The sequence below is a fragment of the Macaca thibetana genome, chromosome 6, assembly GCF_024542745.1.
Source record: "Macaca thibetana thibetana isolate TM-01 chromosome 6, ASM2454274v1, whole genome shotgun sequence".
NCBI classification, from domain to species: domain Eukaryota; kingdom Metazoa; phylum Chordata; class Mammalia; order Primates; family Cercopithecidae; genus Macaca; species Macaca thibetana.
This window is the reverse complement of record NC_065583.1, coordinates 72064045-72084351: the sequence shown is the minus strand read 5'-3', so window position 1 is coordinate 72084351 and position 20307 is coordinate 72064045. Positions and strand designations below refer to the sequence as shown.

Sequence of the window (20307 nt, the reverse complement as noted above, 5' to 3'; positions counted from 1 at the left end):
GATACCAGCCATTTCCTGATTACTTTACTCTTACTAAACTGTAGATTCTCACTTTGTTTACAGGTCTTTTCTGGTTTCTAATATTGTAGCCCTGGTTGCTTAGTTTCTGATCTCAGTATATAAATCCCCAGACAAGCATTTATAAGTGGGCTTAGGCAGAGTCTGCTAACAATTGTCAATTTCTAGGAGTCCTGTGTTACTGATTAAACCTGAACTACCCAGGAGACTGCAGGAAACATTGGAATGTGAATTTATTAACTTAAAATGAAAAATATCATGGGAATAAGAAAACTCATAATTGCAGTGAAGAGCTTATTCTCGCCTTTAAGGCACATGTGATTAGAAGGTAATGTGGTAGATGTAGAAATCTTAACAACAGGCATTAGATAAATCAAATGTTTGTTACTATCAAGGCTGATAGTATCTTGTCTTGTAATACCAGAAAGTAAGGAAATGCTACACACACACACACACACACACACACACACACACCCACACCCCAAGCAAAAAATCTGAAAAACATATTGACGAGGGTGTGTCAAAAGTGCATAGAAGCCAACTTGAGAGAGTTCTTACTGGCTGAAGCTGAATCAATTTGAGCAATGAAATAAATAAAAGAGTATTGGATTTGGAGTATAGTCTAGTACAAAATACATATTCATGAGTATCAGCCTTGATACATGATAGTGTCAGCCTTGATAGTAACAAACGTTTGATTTATGGACATGGTCTTGCTATAGGGATCAGGGTACTCAAAATATGATACCCAAGATTCCCTTTACTCAAGAATCCACTGCGATGGATGGTGCTGACATTTTTCTCTACATCTCTCGTTTGTGTGTGCTGGGAAGGGTACCAAACTGTTTTCCATGACTTTTCCTTTCTGGATTTCTTTGGCTGATATGACAGGTATATGCCTGACAGGTATCACCTTTATATTGTGATTCTGAAGGTTTAGGAAGTTGTCCCTTTTGTAGGAGATTGTGTCCACAATTACTAGATATTTTTGTAGGAATTGTGGACACAAAATATATAGTAATTGTGCTCATTTTGCAGTTGAAGTCTAATAAAGAACTCTATCGCCATCATTTTTGAGTTCTTGAGGGCCACTGGTATATACAGTTCTCAGTACACACCACATCTAGCTTCTCACAAGCACATTTTCAATTTGTTGCTATATGGAGAAAAACTTGTAAGAAACGGATAGATGATAGCCTCAGAAATTTTTCTTTATATTATAAAATGTAATAGACAGGTAAAAAATGTTGAGATGCCAAATTAAATTAACTATAAAAGACATATCTATAAAATAATCAAAGGAGAAAGTTGTTCTTAGCCTAGATGGGGAGCAATACTTTAGGATCACTCATTGTGCTTCCTGTGACTTAATTAATTTTTAACGTTTGATCAATTTTAATCTTAATAATTATAGTGATCAGCATCAGATAAGGATAAATTTGCTTTTAGAATGCATAAATAATGTTCTAAAACTTTTTTGGGAAGACCACAGCCTATATTGGAGTGAAAGATACAAATATAATATTAATAATACCAAAGAAATTATATTATCAACTAAGAAGTGTTCATATGCTGGTGTCTGCACATTATTTTTCTTTCCTTGAACTTCCCATGTAAGAGGTAGTGATGAATCTCAATTATTTTTTAATTAGGTGAAGTTTAAATGTATGAAATGTCATCAACTCACTGTCATGTTTTTTTTTTAGTGTACCAAACATATTTACATTTCTTTTTTTTAAGAAAATGACAAAGACCCAATTTACCAGCCTTATTTTTTTAAACCTAAGCTTAACATTACATAATTAAACAATTGTCAGAACTTACTAATTTGCCAACATTCATGCACAACTGGAAAACGTCCTTAATTTATATTAAACCAGAAATATATTACCACTAATGCATTAGTATTTTTCACTACTAAATACTGAAAAAATTTGAAATTATTTTTGTAGAAGATTTCTCCTAGCAATGTTAACTTCACAGCAGGCTGACATTACTTGGCTCAGGTTTCAGACACAATGGAAAAACAGATCCATGCTGGTGTTAGTGTACAGTCTTGTCCAACCACTACTAAAGATCATGGCTCACTTTTGAGTATTTGTTTTTAAAGCAAAGCGCGTGCAGAGATTCACAGCAATTTTAAAGACCGAATAAATGGTCCTATTATTACAAGTAACGGCAAAAGCTGCAATTACTTTTGCACCAACCTAATATGTGGTCCAAACAATAAATTCAAAAGTCTATGACAAATAGGGGCTCTGATAGCTGTTTATAAGTACTTTAGGTTCAATTACACTGAAAGCTGAGTTCATTTGAAATCTTCAAAAATTGTTTCTGTTAATCCTCAAATAGTGCTTGTTATAGTTTAACATTAAATGAGAGCATTGGATTACTTGTTACTCAAGCACAGCAGTTGTTCCTTACTATCTTTCGTGAGGACATTAACTGGCCATCTTTTTTCAGCTTCTACTCCTTCTTGACCGTTCTTGACAATTCTCTTCATAGTGATCTTTCTGCCATTAACTATTTTAGTAGAAGTTGATATAGGTTTGAAGTTGTCCATACCATTACCACCAAATGACGTGAAACAGAATAAATTGAGGCCCCTTGACCTGCTGACTCGAATGAAGTAAATCCTGTACCAAAAGAAGAAAATCAACTTTCAAAAGATGGAAATCCACTGAAAGCAGAGAAAAATGTCCCCATTCTTTGGCTTTTGCTTCCTTAGGGACCCCTTGGATTCCCAAAAAAGTCCTCAAATGGGTTGTCAAAGAAGATGAAAATGAGTCCCTTCCACCAAAAAATTCCCTGAAGACATCATTAGCGTTGGCATGTGAAGCCAAACTCAAACATACTGTCAAAATGACTTCCACCTTCTCCTCCACCATTTAATCCTTCTTTGCCTATTTTTCATAGACGTCCAGTTTTTTAGCATCTGACAGCACTTCATATACCTCAGCTACTTGTTTGCATTTTCTCTCTGCTTCTTCTTTATTCTCAAGATTTTTATCTGAGTGCCACTTCAGTGCCAGTTTCCAATGTGCATTTTTTTTTTTTTGAGATGGAGTCTCTGTCGCCCAGGCTGGAGTGCAATGGCATGATCTTGGCTCACTGCAACCTCTGCCTCCCAGGTTCAAGCGATTCTCCTGCCTCAGCCTCCTGAGTAGCTGGGATTACAGGTGCACGGCACCATGCCTGGCTAATTTTTTGTATTTTATTTTATTTTTTTTAGTAGACATGGGGTTTCACCATGTTGGCCAGGCTGATCTTGAACTCCTGACCTCAAATGATCTACCTGTCTAGGCCTCCCAAAGTTCTGGGATTACAGGTGTGAGCCACCGCACCCAGCCCAATATGCCTTTTGAATATCCTTGGGTGAGGCCTGTCTCTGCATGCCTAGAACTTCATAGTGACACATCATTCTTTAACAGATTGCTGGATCAGGTCCAAAATTACAAATAAGACAGAACTTATATCAAATGGTGTCTTATTTTCAGGTGCGCAGGGAACATTCATGAAAATTTACCATATCTTAGGCCACACAAATGTACGCACACACACATACATCTCAGTAAAGTCCAAATAATTGAAATAATATCAATAGCACTTTCTGAACATAAGGCAATAAAATTAGAAATTAATAATAAACTTTTTTTTTTTTTTTTCAAGACAGGGTCTTATTCTGTCACCCAGGCTGGAGTGCAGTGGCATGATTTCAGTTCACTGCAGCTTCCACCTTCCAGGTTCAAGCCATCTTCCCACCTCAGCCTCCTGAGTAGCTGGGATTTCAGGCATGCCCCACCATGCCTGGCAAATTTTTGCATTTTTTTGGTAGAAATGGGGATTCATCATGTGGCCCAGGCTGGTCTCAAACTCCTGGGCTCAAACAATCTGCCTGCCTTGGCTTACCAAAGTATTAGGATTACATGGCCAGCCTAAGCTAGGCTGGAGTACAGTGGTGCCATGGCTCACTGCAGCCTTGACCTCACAGGGGCAAGTGGTCTTCCCACCTCCACCTCCCAAGGTGCTGAGACCACAGGTGCTAGCTGCCGCCTGGCTAGTTTTAATTTGGGTAGAGACAGGGTATCTCTATGTTGCCCAGGCTGGTCTTGAACTCCTGGGCTCAAGTGATCCTCCTGCCTTGGCCTCCCAAAGTGTTGGGATTACAGGCTGAGTGGCCATGCCCAACCAACAACAAACTTTCAAAAGGCTCTTCAACATTCAAATTTTTAATAATTACACTTCATTAAACAACTATTGGGTCAAAAGAAAAAATTGCAGATTTTTCAAAGGAAAAATAAGCTAAAATTGCACAATAATAACATGGGAACACTTCTTGAAGTTAAGCAAGAGAAGCCAATTCCTCAGTTTTAAATTGTTGGTATATGTTAGAAGTATTCTAATATGTAAATAATGCTGATTGTGTTTTTTTCTTTCTCATATTTTTAGCTGGGTTTTTCAATGTGCAATTTTTAAAATGTTTATTATAATGTGAGCTTAAAAACAGTTCACCTGCTATCACTTGCTATCTCACTTACATTTTAGTGTGCAAGAAGAAATAAGATTGAACATCATGATGTGTATATATATTATATTATACATATATATACACACCTACAGGCATATGAAGCAGTGTGAGGCGGTGCCACATCCTTCCCAGAAATGGCTCTCAGTAGAGCCATCAACATTCTGTTCTTTCACCTCTTTCTGCTTTTCTTTCTTCCTCTTTTGCGAAGGGTCCTAAATACGTGGGTAAATCTAGAGCAGAACAAGAAAGTAGATAGTCTAAACCTTTGCTACTTATGGAAGGGAAAGCAAAATCTGTGCCTTTAAGAAACAAACTTTTCATTCTTTCTCTTTTTTGCCCCTTCAGTTCTCGTTTGCCCCCAGAGTAGTTCCTCCAAAGGAATTCTCTTCTCTCTTCCTACCTCCATGTCTTTTGGTGCCAGAACCCAGGTGGCAGAATAGGTACGATTTGCATAACGCTGCTGTTCTGTCTCTGCAGGAGCGTGGCCAGGGGTCTGCAGACTGAATTAGTCATGAATTGTAGTTCAGTGAACAGCAGGGAGGAGCAGGTAAAGACGACAGGCTCAGGGGTTTGGTGGAGCCCTGTAAAGACCAGGGGGGGGTTTGTGGGGGACACTGGGTGATTCTGCTGTCAGTGTGTATTCTTCCTTGACTGTCAGCTCTCTTATTAGTTCAAATGGGACTGGCTGCAACACCAGGCTCTAGGAGTGGGCATATGACAAATCAGGGGTTCCCAAATCAGGAGAGTGATTGCTAAGCTATAATACATGACCTTGGCCAGAACCATGAAAATTAGATCCAAGAGTTTTGGCAGAACACATTAAAAGACTCTCTCTCTCCTGGAGCTATTCTTCCAGACATTCCTCATGCTTTCTGGCCCAGCAACTTTGAACAAAACTCTTAAGTTTCAGAGAATTTTCTCCTCATGAGGCTTGTCACACCAAGGTAGAACACAGAAAACTTGCCGCTATCCCCATCCTTTTCACTGTAGGAAACAGGTCTGTGAGTTAGATGACTCCACCAGTCACTCAGGTATAGGAAAGTTAGATTGAGAAGTCAACACCTTAAAGAAGGAAGCTCTTGGGGCACCATTTGGTGAGGATAGCAACTGAGATGTATGGCTTTGGGGGTGGCAGTGATTGTATGATTGAGTTCCTCGGCCTGGAATGGCCTTGATGCCAGCAGTATTTGAACTCTTGCCACCAGTGCAAAGGAAGCCCTCAGTGTTGGTGGCAGCGGCAGCCGATGTACCCTGGCTGTAGTTTCTTTAAATTGTGCATCTTGGAAGTTTGGCTGCAGACAAGGTTCTCTGGCCTTTACAACAATTCTGTAGCCTGCAAAGTAATCTTTTAATGAACTCCTTTTCTGTTTAATCCTCAGGGTCAGAGTGAGCAGTTACAAATAAGAACTTTGACTATACTGTTATAAAACTGGAAGACATAAACCTGGGAATTTCAGGGGCTCTGGCCTGAAGATAGGCCATTTGGAAACAAAGTTACATAGAAGAAAGCATGGCTAAGAGATCAAGAGTTAGAGACAGAGTGAAATTTGATGAATACTGGATCCAGCCTTGCCTGAAGCTAATATGAATAGATATGTAAGTTGATAATTTGTTTTTCTTAAGTTATTTTGGGTTGAGTTACCTGTCATTGCAATTCAAGGCACTCTGACTTATATAGGTTTCAATTTATATTTTTATATATATATATATATATATATATATAAATAAAATTATAACTTTTTTTTTTTTGGTCAACATGGTCTCACTCTGTCACCCAGGCTGGAATGCAGTGGTGCCATCTTGGCTCACTGCAGCCTCCGCTTCCTAGGTTCAAGAGATTCTCTTGCCTCAGCCTCTCGAGTAGCTGGAATATACAGGTGTGCACAACCACACCCGGCTAATTTTTGTATTTTTAGTAGAGACAGGGTTTCGCCATGTTGGCCAGGCTGGTTTTGAACTCCTGGCCTTACATGATCTGCCTGCCTCAACCTCCCAAAGTGCTGGGATTACAGGTGTAAGCCACCCAGCCATTATAATATCTTTTTATGTTGCATTCACATCCATTCCCATGCCCATAATTAGGTACTTTATGCAAAATAACGGAAAACTCCGTCTTGTTCGTTCTGTAGCAAAAGACATAAAAGTTTATAAGATTTCTTGCTAACTCAGGTATGTTTTGCTTTTTTATTTCCAGTTTTTTAATAAAAATATGAAAGCTGATTTAGAAGTGATGGGAATATCCACCCACAAAATCAGGATAATTGATGCCATGTGCCTTTTATAGAACAGAGTTTCTCACTCCAAAGTGAGAATCGAGTTCAACATGAATGTTTTCTGAATGAATGCATACATCCTGATCCAGCAACTCTATGTTTATAAATTTCTAAGAAAGTAGTCATAGTTACCTGCAGAGCTTTAACCACATGTGAATATATACCAAATACAGGCAGAAATTTCTAAAAAGTAAAAAATCAACTTAATAAATAGTAGATTGCAATTTTATATTGCTTACAAGCCACATGTGATAAGACTTTCATGGATATTAACTATTAAATTATAAAAATAATTCTATGAAATTGATACTATTATTTTTCTCATCTTACAGATAAGGAAAGTACGGCAAAGAGAAGCGAATACTCTCTGCTTCTGCCATGAAGCCTGTCATGATCTAGCTTTAGAAGCCATGCCAAGCCACTTCTGCTGCAGTCTCTTCCTTAGAACTGACTCAGGCCCAGCACGGTGGCTCATTCCTGTAATCCCAGCACTTTGGGAGGCTGAGGCAGGCAGATCACCTGAGGTCAAGAGTTTGAGACCAGTCTGGCCAACATGGTGAAACCCCGTCTCTACTGAAAATATAAAAATTAGCCACACGTGGTGGCGGGCACCTGTGATCCCAGCTATTTGGGAGGTTGAGGCATGAGAATTGCTTGAACCTGTGAAGCAGAGGTTGCAGTGAGCTGAGATCGTGCCACTGCACTCCAGCCTGGGCGACAGAATAAGACTGTCTCGAAAAACAAAAACCAAACCAACACAAAAAAGAACTGAGTCGATAAGGCTGGTCGATATTCCAGGGGAAGAGAATTATACTCCACAGTTTGATGAGAGGAGTGTTGAAGAATTTATAGTTGTATTTTAAAACAACATAATCACACAGCTGGTCAGTGACAGAATTGGGATTCAAACCCAGGAAATCTGCATCTATCTATTACGCCAAAGGGGATCTATTCATCAGAATGTGAAACATATGTGTGTGCCCCAAACGACAGATGTTAAAAATGTGATAAAGAGTAGTGATTATCAATTTTTCTCTTTAGCACCAGACCCCTTTTTTTTTTTTTTTTTTTCCTGAGACTGGGTCTCACTCTGTCGCCCAGGCTGGAGTGCAGTGGCAAGATCTTGGCTCACTGCAACCTCCGCCTCCCAGGTTAAAGCAGTTCTCCTGCCTCAGCCTCCCTAGTAGCTGGGATTACAGGCACCCATCACAACACTCAGCTAATTTTTGTATATATATATTTTTAGTAGAGATGGGGTTTCACTATGTTGGCCAGGCTAGTCTCAAACTCCTGACTTCAAGTAATCCACCTGCCTTGCCCTCCCAAAGTGCTGGGATTACAGGTGTGAGCCGCTGCACCCGGCTAGCACCAGATCCTTTAAACAAATAAGTAAAAAATATAGCTAAAGCATATATATATATATATATATATATATTTTTTTTTTAAAGGCTCTGCTGATGAAGGTGGAGATTGGGGTGGAGGTGGAGAAATGGAACTCTGTCCACTCAGCCATTCTCCAAATCCTGAAACCCCTCAAGCATCTCAGAGGAAGCATTAGGTCTCCTCAGAGTAGCAGTACAAAGCTGACTACACAAGAAAATTTTAGGGACATGTAAAGATGTTCAATAGATAGTGTTTGTGAGAAAAGAAGGTTAAAAATTAGTATGTGCACTGTGGTCCCATTTTTTGTTAAAAAACAGACATATATTCATGAAAAAAGAATATAAGGAAACACATGGAAATATTAACAGATTGCTGGACTTGCAGGTGATTTTTATTATTTCTATTTTTTGTTTATCTGAATTAACTAAGATCAACTTTGTCTACAGAAAATCAAGACTTATTTTTTTGTCGTTGTTGCTAAATTCGACCTTTCTGTGAGATGACTTCCCTGTACTTAACTCCTTATCTCATTATCTTAAAATAATATGTTGAGAAACCTTTGATGCTGTATCAAATTCTTTTTTTTTTTTTTTAACATTGTATGTAAACTGAGAGACAGTGATGTCGGGGAAGCTGTGACTTTAGCCTATATTTATTAACATGCTGATGCTCAGGTATTTGAAGTCTGAACTGTACTTAAAACTCTTGGTTCTTGCTTTTTGTTCTGTTGAATAGAAACCCCAGAGTTGCTTCATAGCATTTAAAGTAGCCAGAGAATATTTTCCCTTTCAAAAACATGACCTATGCATAGACACAGTGGCTTTTAGATGTAAACAGATCATCCGTTTGATATAGAGACCTCATCTCCTCTCATCTTAACTCTGATTCATCAGTGCCCCTTGCATTCTCACTGAGATAGACATTCAGGCATAGTTCACTGGATCTGTTCTGGTTCAGTGGTGGACAAAATTAGCCCGTACGTAGATAGCAGCCTTACACATTTAAATGAAAAGAAGAAAGTCATTGTCAGGCCTTTATTAGCCCCACTAAGATTTTGCCTCTCTGATTAAAAAGTTTAGTTTTTAAAAACTCACTGAAAAAGACTGAGAGACTCAAACTTCATTTTCTTCTCCCCTCCAATAAGTTACATCAGGATTCAAATATTAAAGACAGCTGTGATTAGAAAAACCATAGTGTATTGGCCTTGTAAGCAGGCTTAGAGACTGTAGGCATAAATCAGTGGTAAGGAAACAGACACTGCAAGTGTAACTTATGAAGGTTACACATCACAAAGCAGGGTAACCAGACTAGAATTCAGACCTCACTTTAGGGCAACTCTTTTCTAATCATACCACACTACTTCTTGTTATGAGAACACTTTCCTGAACATTTCCAAATTGGCTTGAGACCTCTGACATTTCCATATCATGATTTTTTCTTCTCATTAAAGATCATTAGGTCAAGACCATTGTTCTTCAGCAAAGTATGCCATGGTCACTGTGCCCTTTTCTGAAAGAGAGGCTACATATTTATAGTGAGAGTATGTGGGTAATATCTATAAATCTCCTGCAATGACTCTATAATTGTATATCTCATTGAGGTCATAGTTCTGCCCCGGGGAAAGGATAAAGAGTCAGAACGTACCCTTTTTAATGTGGGGGTTCCCCACAGAGACTTGGATTTAAAACTTTGGAAAAAAGCTTTTGTCGTCTATTCCCCAACTGCCAGCTAAGAGACCTTGGTACCGGAAGCTCAGGACAGATGGATGAAGAATCCCACCTTTAGGCAGGGAACTGGAGGCAATCTAGCTATTGTTTATCATTGCACCACATAGAGAATTAAGGGAATATGAAATGCTCTATCTGTTGGTATTCTGCTATTTCCATCTCATTGCAATAAAAAGAAATATAAGTAGTGTATCACCCCAAACAAGAGGTAGGTCCAAGTTTAGAAGATTCCTACAACTGTATGATAGCATCTATGATTTAAAAGTAATTTTATTTTATCTGATTCTTTTACCATTTCTGTGATGTTAGCACAGTTGAAGACAATGGAATCCAGGGAAATGAAGAGACAGGACTATGACCACAGTCTGTTTCTGCAGTAGGAATCAGTTCCTCAGGTTCCTTCCTAGTCCTTTGTAGATATAGCTACGGGATCTTACAGGCATGGAAACAATCAATTTAGATTATAAAGGTTTATCAACAAAAACTATTCTGCTAAAGGCAAAAATCCTGTGATCCAGATAGTCAGAACACTGTCCTCACAGGGCCAGGAATGTTCTTCAGCTAAAGTATGTTCAGAATGGCTTCTTTTCCTTCTGGCTTTTGGACAAGAATTTGTAACTTTGGAAGACTATTCTCTCAGCGGAGAGGGACAAGTCTAAGAAAAAGAAAATGCTTATTTTAAAAACAGTATTCAAAAAGAAAGCTAATGCTTTCATACTACTTAATATGTCATTGTTGTGTTACATTAGAAAGCAACGGGGTTTTGATGTGCCCTTATTATGGTTTATAGACTTAAAAGGCAGAAAAAAACGGAAACAAAGGAGTCCCACCCACGTGGCAAAGTGTGCTTTGAAGTTCTGTTGCAATATGTTTTATAGATCTTGAGACAGGTTCATAAATTGCCAATCTGCAAAGCTGTCTGGATGACCTATCCACACATAGAGGTGACCTAAGCAGAGTAGTATGCTGGCAATGACCAGGAGGCAGAGAAACTAGCTTCCTCGTAGAGCATGTGTTCATTTACAATTTTATTCCCATTTTGCTTTGCAGGCAGACTCAGTTCTTTTAATTTAGTTTCATTTCATTCAGTTTCCATAATTTGTATGGGTGACTTAGCAAAATAATTACTTTTGGTAAAAAATATTCCTTGAACATTATTCATTGTTTTGTTCAATATTTGCAACAAATATTTTCTTGGGTTAGACATTGAGCTGGTAACTCTGTTTGTGGTCTTGCCCCTCTTTTATCCATTTGGCTTTTCTATATGCTGTTTCCTCCATTGAGAAATCCCCTTACTGTTGCTCTTTTCTAACAATCTCCTCCTTATTCTGCAGACTCATCTTTTCTGAAAAGACTTTCTTCATCCACAAATGGCTTCGATGCTAATACCTTTATTTATGCCTGATGGGAATAGATGAGATCACTCAGGAAGAATATGTCATGGGAAAACAGAAAAACTGGTTTGTACAGGACACAGAGGAAACTGCGCCTGCCAGGGAGAAGGGAGAAGAGTTCTAGAGAGGGAGGAGAAAGCCAGGAGAAAGGCCAAGGGGTAACTGTTTCTACATGCAGAGCATGGAAAGCGCCAGTCACTGCTACAGAGAAGACAAGCAAACTGAGAAATGGAATGCATCATTGGTCTGTACTTGTGTCTGCTCATTTGCATACAGAATAACACCAGAATGATTCATAAGAATCTAACAGTGGTTACTTATAGAGGTGAGTGGCCCTGAGCAGCTGAGGATCATGTACAGAAGGTAGACTTTTATATTTTGCATACCTTCTAAAGTTTCTGAGTTTTGAACTATGTGAATGAATTACATATTGAATACACTAAATCAAAATTATTTAGACTCACACCTGTAATCTAGCACTTTAGGAGGCTGAGATAGGGGGAGTCACTTGAGACTAGTAGTTCAAGACCAGCCTGGAAAAACAGCGAGAATCCATCTCTAAATATTTTTTAAAAATCAATAAATGAAATAGAAAAATTTAGACTAACTATAATACTCTAATATTCATATCAAATTAGCAAGATATACAAACTTCTAAAATTTTTATATAAAATTAAAATTGGGTTTAATGGGTCAAATGATCTAAATCAACATTTCAATGAAATTCATGTAATAAATCCTTGGCAAAAATCATTATTGCATTTGTTAATTATACTGTATTGGAAAACAGAAGATCTTTTCCTTGAGAAACATTTTATTTGTATTTTAGTGTTTAATCATTTCTGGCTCTCAGTCAAGCAAACAAAATATTCTGAAATGCTATAATGCATTTTCTCAATGCTACAAAGCTTCTGCAATCTTTTCTTACTTTACTTTTTTTTTTTTTTTTTTTAAGTAGGTGAAGTGCAACAGAAATACAAGATTTACATGTACCTTAGGAGGGATAAAATCTTTATGTTCATCATGTACTTTATCTAATAAAGTAAGAATGTTAAAAAGACAGTTTTCCATTTGGGGAAATGAAGTAATGAAAATGAAAAAATGAAAATGATAGAATTCTGATTTCAAAGGAATGTTTGTTGAAGTGTTAGTTTCCAAAAGATCCGAACAGGTACACCAAGGATTTTTTTTTTTCTTGTTTTACATGTGATATACTCTATTATTATAAATCTTATTATTGAAACACTTTTTAAAATGTATTGGTTACATATAGTAAGTTTTGTGTCTTAAAACTAAAATATTTCTATCCCATTTGCTGCCATCTCTATCTCTTTTTGTATTAAAGCCCCCTTGTGGGAAAAGCTTGGTCTCTAGAAGTCTTGGGAGGACATCCAACCTATCTGACACTCCTTTCTGGGTTTATTTATAGCTAAACAAGATATATATATATATTTTTTTACCAATTTTACCTGAATAGTATGAAATAAATTCCAATGTATTTTTATTATTTAATAAAAAACCAGAACTGGGAATTTTTATGAACTCCCCGAAGTTCAGTAAAATAATAGTACTGTACCTATTCTTTCAAAGAAGTATAAAAAATGTGATTTTCTTATATATGAACTTTTATACAACTCCTAAAAGGATTTTCTAAGAACTTGAACTGTTTTAAACCTTTTTAAATGCAAGATTTTCTCTAATATCTAATCGTTAAGTTTCATACTTTTACCTAAGATAAATCCTAAATGGATGTGTATTACATTTCAATTTAGTAATTCCAAAGATTGAGAAGAAGACATACTCCACCTTTAGAGTAGCCTTCAAAGGCTATTAGACATATAAGAGTTCTTAAACAAAACCTGCTAAAAGTCCAACATTTGATTCATTCTCTATTTTAGGCATAAATATGATTATAATTGCAATATAACCTATTTATACAATTAAAGAGAAAATAAACTCATTTTCACAATTTTGATTTTCTTTTAAGATGAAGTGTCAATCAAATAATTTTTTCCATTATTTATATTGAAAATTTGTTTCTGGATTGCATTAGGACAGGCTAGGCTATCCTGCTGTGATAGATATCCTGAAATCTCTATGACTTAACACAACAAAAGTACCTTTCCTTTTCATAAAATTTCCAGTGCAAGAAGGATTCTATCTAGTATGTAGTGACTCCAGGATCCAGGTGGCTTCCATCTTGAGGTGCTACACTCTCAACACGTGGCCTCAATTACTGTGGCAGAGGCACCTTTCCTTTTACTTACAGGCCATTGACCAGAATTAGTTGCATATTCTCTGATCTAACTATAAGGAAAGTTATGAAATACTCTTTTCTCTTGTGCTCAGGAAAAGAACATGAAATAGGATTAGGTGAACACAAAACATTGCCTTTGCCACAGTTTTAAGTGTAGATTCTGTGAAAGTACTTTTTCTAGTACCAGTTATCCTTGGAAAAGGAGCACCAAATTAGAGTTGTTACTCATCTCTGATTCCTGCTGAACATGATGGAAATTTTGAACAAACATGTACTCACATGCAATTGACCATCCAATCATGGAATTTGGAATGACCCTGGTTTATTATTACCTTCAAGGTTTAATGTCATTTTTAAAATTTTGATTGGATATTGAAAATGGAGATGGACTAGAAATATGAGAATCTTATCAGTTCATAGTATTGCCAAGCGAAGTAAAAGTCTCCCATCATGACTTCAGGTTAGCTTTTTGAAAATATTACTATCAAAAATGGTTTGTATGTCTCTGATAATAAATATGGTCTTACAACTTCTACTTTATTAGCATTTGATGGAGTTGAGAACTTACATTAATAAAAATGAAATTATATCTAATAAAGTATAAATGTCGCAAAGATAAATGAGGCATTTTCATAACTTAAAATTCTATCTCTTCAAGCATTTTTAACTTAAAATAAAAACCAAAACTTTCTCCAAATTTTACAGTTTCAGGCTATTTTGAACTCAACCAGAATTATTTCTTTAAAACAAAATCTTCCTTCCGAACTTTAAAGTGTAGTCAGAGAAGGCTGAAATATTTGCTGTTGGTTTGCTTTATTAATGCGAAGACATCTTGAGTACAAAAGAGAATCAATGGCTATATATCTAACATAACAAAATTTTTCCTTGGCACGCAGGGCATTTGGAAGGGGCCATATAGCTGTCATTTGAGGTCTGTGGGTTGACCTACTGGGTACAACAGGAGGGTTATATATGGTAGCTGGCCTGGCAGGTCTGAGCATTGGTACAATATTTATGAATTCTAGCTTTGTTCCTTGACTCTTTATGGTCTCAAATAAGTAACAGGTGAAATTCTGAAAAGTAACTCCACTATTAGAAGTGATGCAAAGTTGTACATTAGCTAAACAAACAAGCAACTGAAGCTTTTAAAAAATAATTCCACAGAAGAGATTTATTTTATTTTGTTATTAACATTGACAGCAAAAGCTAAAAATGAATGAGAAAAATGGGGAAAAGCACATTTTGAGCTCTTAGCTTCAAGCTGAAAACATAAAGGTTTTTGTTTAATTTCTGCTTCATCCTTTAGTTGCAAAGCCATAACTGTAAACCGGGAAGGTAAGGGACAATTTTTAATGAAAGAGGAAAAGAACTCAAAGACAATAGCTCTCAATTTGTAAGCTACTCTTCCTCATCTCAAAATATGGGGCAGAATATACAGCTTTTTGCAATATCCTGAGACATAAACCTCAGGAATTGCTAAGGCCAATGGTCAGAGGAGCCAAAAGAGAACCAGTCATGGAACATTGTCTGGCCAGTACTGGTCGTGGGACCAAATTAGGTCAATGTCTTAACCATTGGAGTGAAGATGGGCTATGTGCTAAGAGAGATCTGGAAGAAATATGAAAGTGTCCTTAGTCATAAGGCTTAAAGAATCAGTTATGGACCTTCCAGCTGGTGGCCCAAGATTATGATCCCTTTGACGATAAGATACCTATAAAAGGAATACTACCTGTTTATTAAAAAGTGTGTGTGTGTGTGTGTGTGTGTGTGTGTGTGTCTTGGGAAACTTGGGTACATATATGCCAAACCTAAAGATTTAATAAAAATAAATATCATTTACCAATATTTTGCCTTATTTCTCCTTAGATATTGTTTTAAAAAGTTCTAAGCCAAAAAGCCACCTCAATTATTACAAAGAAAGAAATACCTTAGAATAAGTAACCAGAGTATTGTCTTGAAAACCAGAATATTGAGCAAGAAAAGACTCGTGAGAAGGTGAGTCCAACACACAGTACCGTGACACGTAGATGTCCAGAACAGAAGACACTAGGAGACTCCAGATACGGCAATGACCAACGGCAGTCCTGCACCAGAAGTTACCAAACCTTCTAATTCAATCATTAGCTACTGAGCAAATGTGGAGACAGGCTGAAAATCATTTATCTAATTGGCAAAGACCAGTGTGGGATTTAGGAAAGCGAGGTGAGTAACAGAAGAAAACACAATGATGGATAATTGAGGTCCTGAACTCATGGCTAGAGAGTTATAACTCCCAGGTAAGGTAAGATTCGTAGTTAATAAGGCGATACCAACAGCAGACATTTGGGATCTATATTTCCCATCAGCCTAGTGTTGTACCTACCATCCTTTCACACATTAAGGGATGTTTATTGAATGCCTGCATGGTGCAGGCTTTGTATGAGAAAGACCTAATCCTTGCCTTTGAGGTGAAAGGAGGGATAGGAAAGGCTTTCTCTGGTGGTGGTTACTCTACTTACCACATTATTGGTCAGCCAAAGTCATTCTTCGCAGGTTCAACACTATATGATGTCAAAGCCAGGCCTAACCTCTGCTCAGAAGCCACTGAGGGACCTATCTCTTTAAGTGTGTTAATTATGAAAGAACCCCAGACTACAGAACACGATCAGGACCCTAGATTACAGGTTATATATTAAAAGGAAACGAAAAGACCAATGTAAAGCAAATATGGGAAGTAATTTGCAGAAACGAGCTAAGTTAAAAGACTCAGTTGTTGAGAAAAGCAGCTATGTTTTGGGAAGTCAAGCAGGCAAAGATAGTGGAGTGAACTGAGTGTGTACTTACGGAGTCCCCTTGAGGAAGAGCCCACTGGGCTTACCCACCATATAGCTCCTTTGGTAAGCTTTTCCACCTCAGCAGAATTGACCACTTCCAACTTTATCCACTGATGTACCATGCACAGTTTTCAGCACTTATACCTTCAATTCTGTTGCTTTGTTTTGCTTATTTTTTCACTAAAAACTGTCATATTCATCTTTGTATCACCAGCACCTAGCATAGTATTTGTTACTAACAGGGATTTAGGTGACAAATTACGTTTTCTGCCCTAGCAATTCGTATTGGTGGTAATCTAGACTTTGAGAGTGCGTCAGGTGAGGAGGTAGCTGAATAATTATGTTGGCTCCATACAGATGAATGATTCCTAGAATATATATCTTGTCTGCTCCATAGTGGTTTGCACAATGCTCAGCAAGGATCTCAATACATACACAATTACTTGATATTTAGACGAGCTGAGCCAAGTGGTAGTGCTTGCTTTATTTAACAGCTGATGGCTGATGGCTGCTCTTTAAAGTAGATGTAAAGGATGTGAAAAGAGAGTAGGCGAGAAATATACCACTGGGGCCAGGCGCAGTGGCTCATGCCTGTAATCCCAGCACTTTGGGAGGCCGAGGCGGGTGGATCACCTGAGGTCAGGAGTTCAAGACCAGCCTGACCAGCATGGTGAAACCCCATCTCTATTAAATACAAAAAATTAGCCAGGTGTGGTGGTGCATGGCTGTAATCCAAGCTACTTGGGAAGCTGAGGCAACAGAATTGCTTGAACCCAGGAGGCGGAGGTTGCAGTAAGAGGAGATTGTGCCATTGCACTCTAGCCTGGGCAGCAAGTGCTAAAACTTTCTCTCAAAACAAAACAAAAAAAGGAAATATACCACTGGTTCTTAGGTATATGAAACAGATACCCAACCTTATTCATAATAAAAGAATGTAAATTAAAACTACACTGAGGTGTGGTTTTTACCTATTAATTGGCAAAGATCAGGAAACTTAATAATGGTAGTTTCAAGAACATGGAATTGTAAAACTAGGCCAACTAGTAAAGCTTTTAGACAGCAATTTGGTAATATCTAACAAAATTAAAAATATAGATACCCTTTGTTTCAAGAATTCAATTTCCAAGGATCCTAGGATCAATATGCTCATATGCATAAAATGATGAGTCAGCAAAGTTATTCCCTGCAGCATTGTTTGTGCAAGCAAAAGATTGGAAACAAACCAAACGTGTAGTCAGGAGGTACCTGTTTGAATAATGGCACTATGTACAGTGGAATATTATGCAACTATAAACAGAATGGGAATGCTTTCTTTTTGTGTGTGCTGGTAGAATAATCCCTAATATATGCTAAGGAAAGACAAGAAAGGTACAGAACAGTGTTATAATTATGCTATCCTTTTGTAAAAGAAGAGAAAAAGTGTGTGTGTTTGTGTGTGTGTGTGTGCACGTGCACTTGTACATGCATAAGATATCTTTGGAAGAAAACAGAAGAAACTAGTAACGTTATTTGCCCTTGAGAAAAAAACCAGGTGACCAAGAGGTAGGAATGGGAAGGAGAGTTTTCCCTCTGTGTCCCTTCATATTTTTGAAATGTAGAACCTTTTAACTACATGGCATATATTTATTTATATATATATATATATAAAAGTAAAATAAACACAGTTAAGTGAGGCTGTGGTTCTTGGCAGGGAGCCAGCGTTGCCATGGTCACTGGCTGCAGCTGTTACACTGGTGTGGTCACCTACAGTGACATCTGCTGGTGCTTCCCAACAGCACTGTTACACTGTTAGATCAGTATTTTTCAAACTTGATTTCAAAGTGGGCCATGGAACTAATGTAGTGGGTCCAACCAGCATTAAAAAACAAATAAAAAAGAAAGAAAGAATAAAAAATATCAGAGTACATAACAAGTAGTAAAGGTAAATAAGGATAAATACTGTTGTGTGAACTCCTGATTTAAAAAATATTCTTATGTGTTCTGGTATGTTTTTTTACTGTGTCAGAAATGTTAGGAAGTCACCATCCTTGGTGGGGACCTTTCTCAGACAATCTATTCTTCCACAATTCTCCTTGAGCAACCAAGATATTAATGGGGAAGACTTGAAGTTTCTATGCTGCTTGATCCATAATTTTCTCACCATGGATGTGGGGTTCTCGCCTTTGAAGGCTGGTCTCTCTGCTTATGTCTCCATTACCATTACATTGTCTCTATTCATGCCAATTCCCTGACTCATGCAGCTGCACCATCAGCAACACCTCTCTTTCCATCCCTGCTACCTTCTATCTAGCTTTTTTCAAGATCCTGCCCAGGGCTACATCTTCCACCAAACTTTCCCTGATTCCCTCAGCCAAAGAGACCTCTCATATAATCATCATGCTCTCTTGATTGCAATGGAATGAAACACAATTCAAACTGGGTTTAAACAAAGAGAATTGGAGCTCAACTAATTTAGAAGTTCACAGATAAGTTGGATCCACAGACTGAAAGTTATCAGGAAGCGTTACTTTGTTTTTCTCAGTGATCCTACCAAAAGATCCAAGATCTCACTAGCCTAACTTGGATCATTTGCCCAACACTGAATCAATCATTATAGCCCCTGAGGTTAGAATCCACTGATTGGCCAGTCTCAGATTGCACGCTTTCCTCAAGAGACCAATCTAGTCATAGAGAAAAGCTATGTGGAGTGTGAAAAAGGGGTGGTTCCTTGAATGCATTCGTCAAAAGTGCTATCAGCTGCATCCATGTCCCTACAAAGGACACAAACTCATCCTTTTTGATGGCTGCATGGTATTCCATGGTGTACATGTGCCACATTTTCTTAATCCAATCTGTCACTGATGCACATTTGGGTTGATTCCAAGTCTTTGCTATTGTGAATAGTGCTGCAATAAACATACGTGTGCATGTGTCTTTATAGCAGCATAATTTATACATATGTAACAAACCTGCACGTTATGCACATGTACCCTACAACTTAAAGTATAACAATAATAAATAAATTAAAAAAAAAATACAAAAAAAAAAAAAAGTGCTATCAACTGAAGAGGGAGAATGAATACTGGGCAAGCAAAAACAACATGTGTTCCTGTCAACTTGTAATCTGTACAGTGAAAACAGCAACTTCTAAATATATTTTCTTGTGTTAATACTTTACCTATGTACTATGGTTTGTATGTTTGCACCCAACAAATCTCATGTTGAAATCTAATCCACAATGTGTTGGTGTTGGGATGCAACGCCCAGTGGGAGGTGTTTGGGTCATGGAGGCAGATCCTGCATGAGCAGGTTAGTGCCCTTCCTTGGGGGTGAGTGAGTTCTCACTCTATTAGTTCCCTGGAGAACTGATTGGTAAAAGAGCCTAGCACCTCCCTGCTCTCATGCTTCCTCTCCAGCCATGTGATCTCTGCCCAGCTGGCTCCCCTTTCCCTTCTGCTATGAGTGGAAGCAGCCTGAAGCCCTCACCAGAAGCAGATGCCAGTGCCATGCTTCTTGTACAGTCTGCAGAACTGTGAGCCAAATAAACCTCTTTCCTTTATAAATCAGCCACCCTTGGGCATTCTTTTATAGTAACAAAAAATGGATTTAGATGCTATGTGAGAATGAATCATTTACAATAAAACTGTCAGACAAGTAAGATTAACATTTCAATTCTCCAGTTATATTATTCAATTGTTCTACATTTTCCAGGCTTTGTCGTGATTTGTTTTCTCTCAATTCTACTTAGATCTCCACTGACCAATTCTCATGGAGAACTGAGTAATTAATCAGTTTATAAAATCTGTAACAACTGTAAAAATATTGAATTCATTGTGTTTTTGCCCATTGACTTTTGCCAAATATTTAAATCACAGTAAACATTTTAAATGTATGAAAGGAAGACCAAAGTACATTTTGAGGAGGAAATCTCTCAT

The 20307-nt window shown here is 37.6% G+C and overlaps 1 protein-coding gene and 1 pseudogene across 1 annotated transcript in view; one reads left to right on the top strand and one right to left on the bottom strand.

Moving 5' to 3' along the window:
• LOC126956139 (uncharacterized) overlaps positions 1–20307 on the top strand; it is a 604199-nt gene that overhangs the window by 37935 nt on the left and 545957 nt on the right. The gene's annotated exons all lie outside the window — the stretch shown is intronic.
• On the bottom strand, positions 2408–3439 carry LOC126956248 (dnaJ homolog subfamily B member 6-like; annotated as a pseudogene).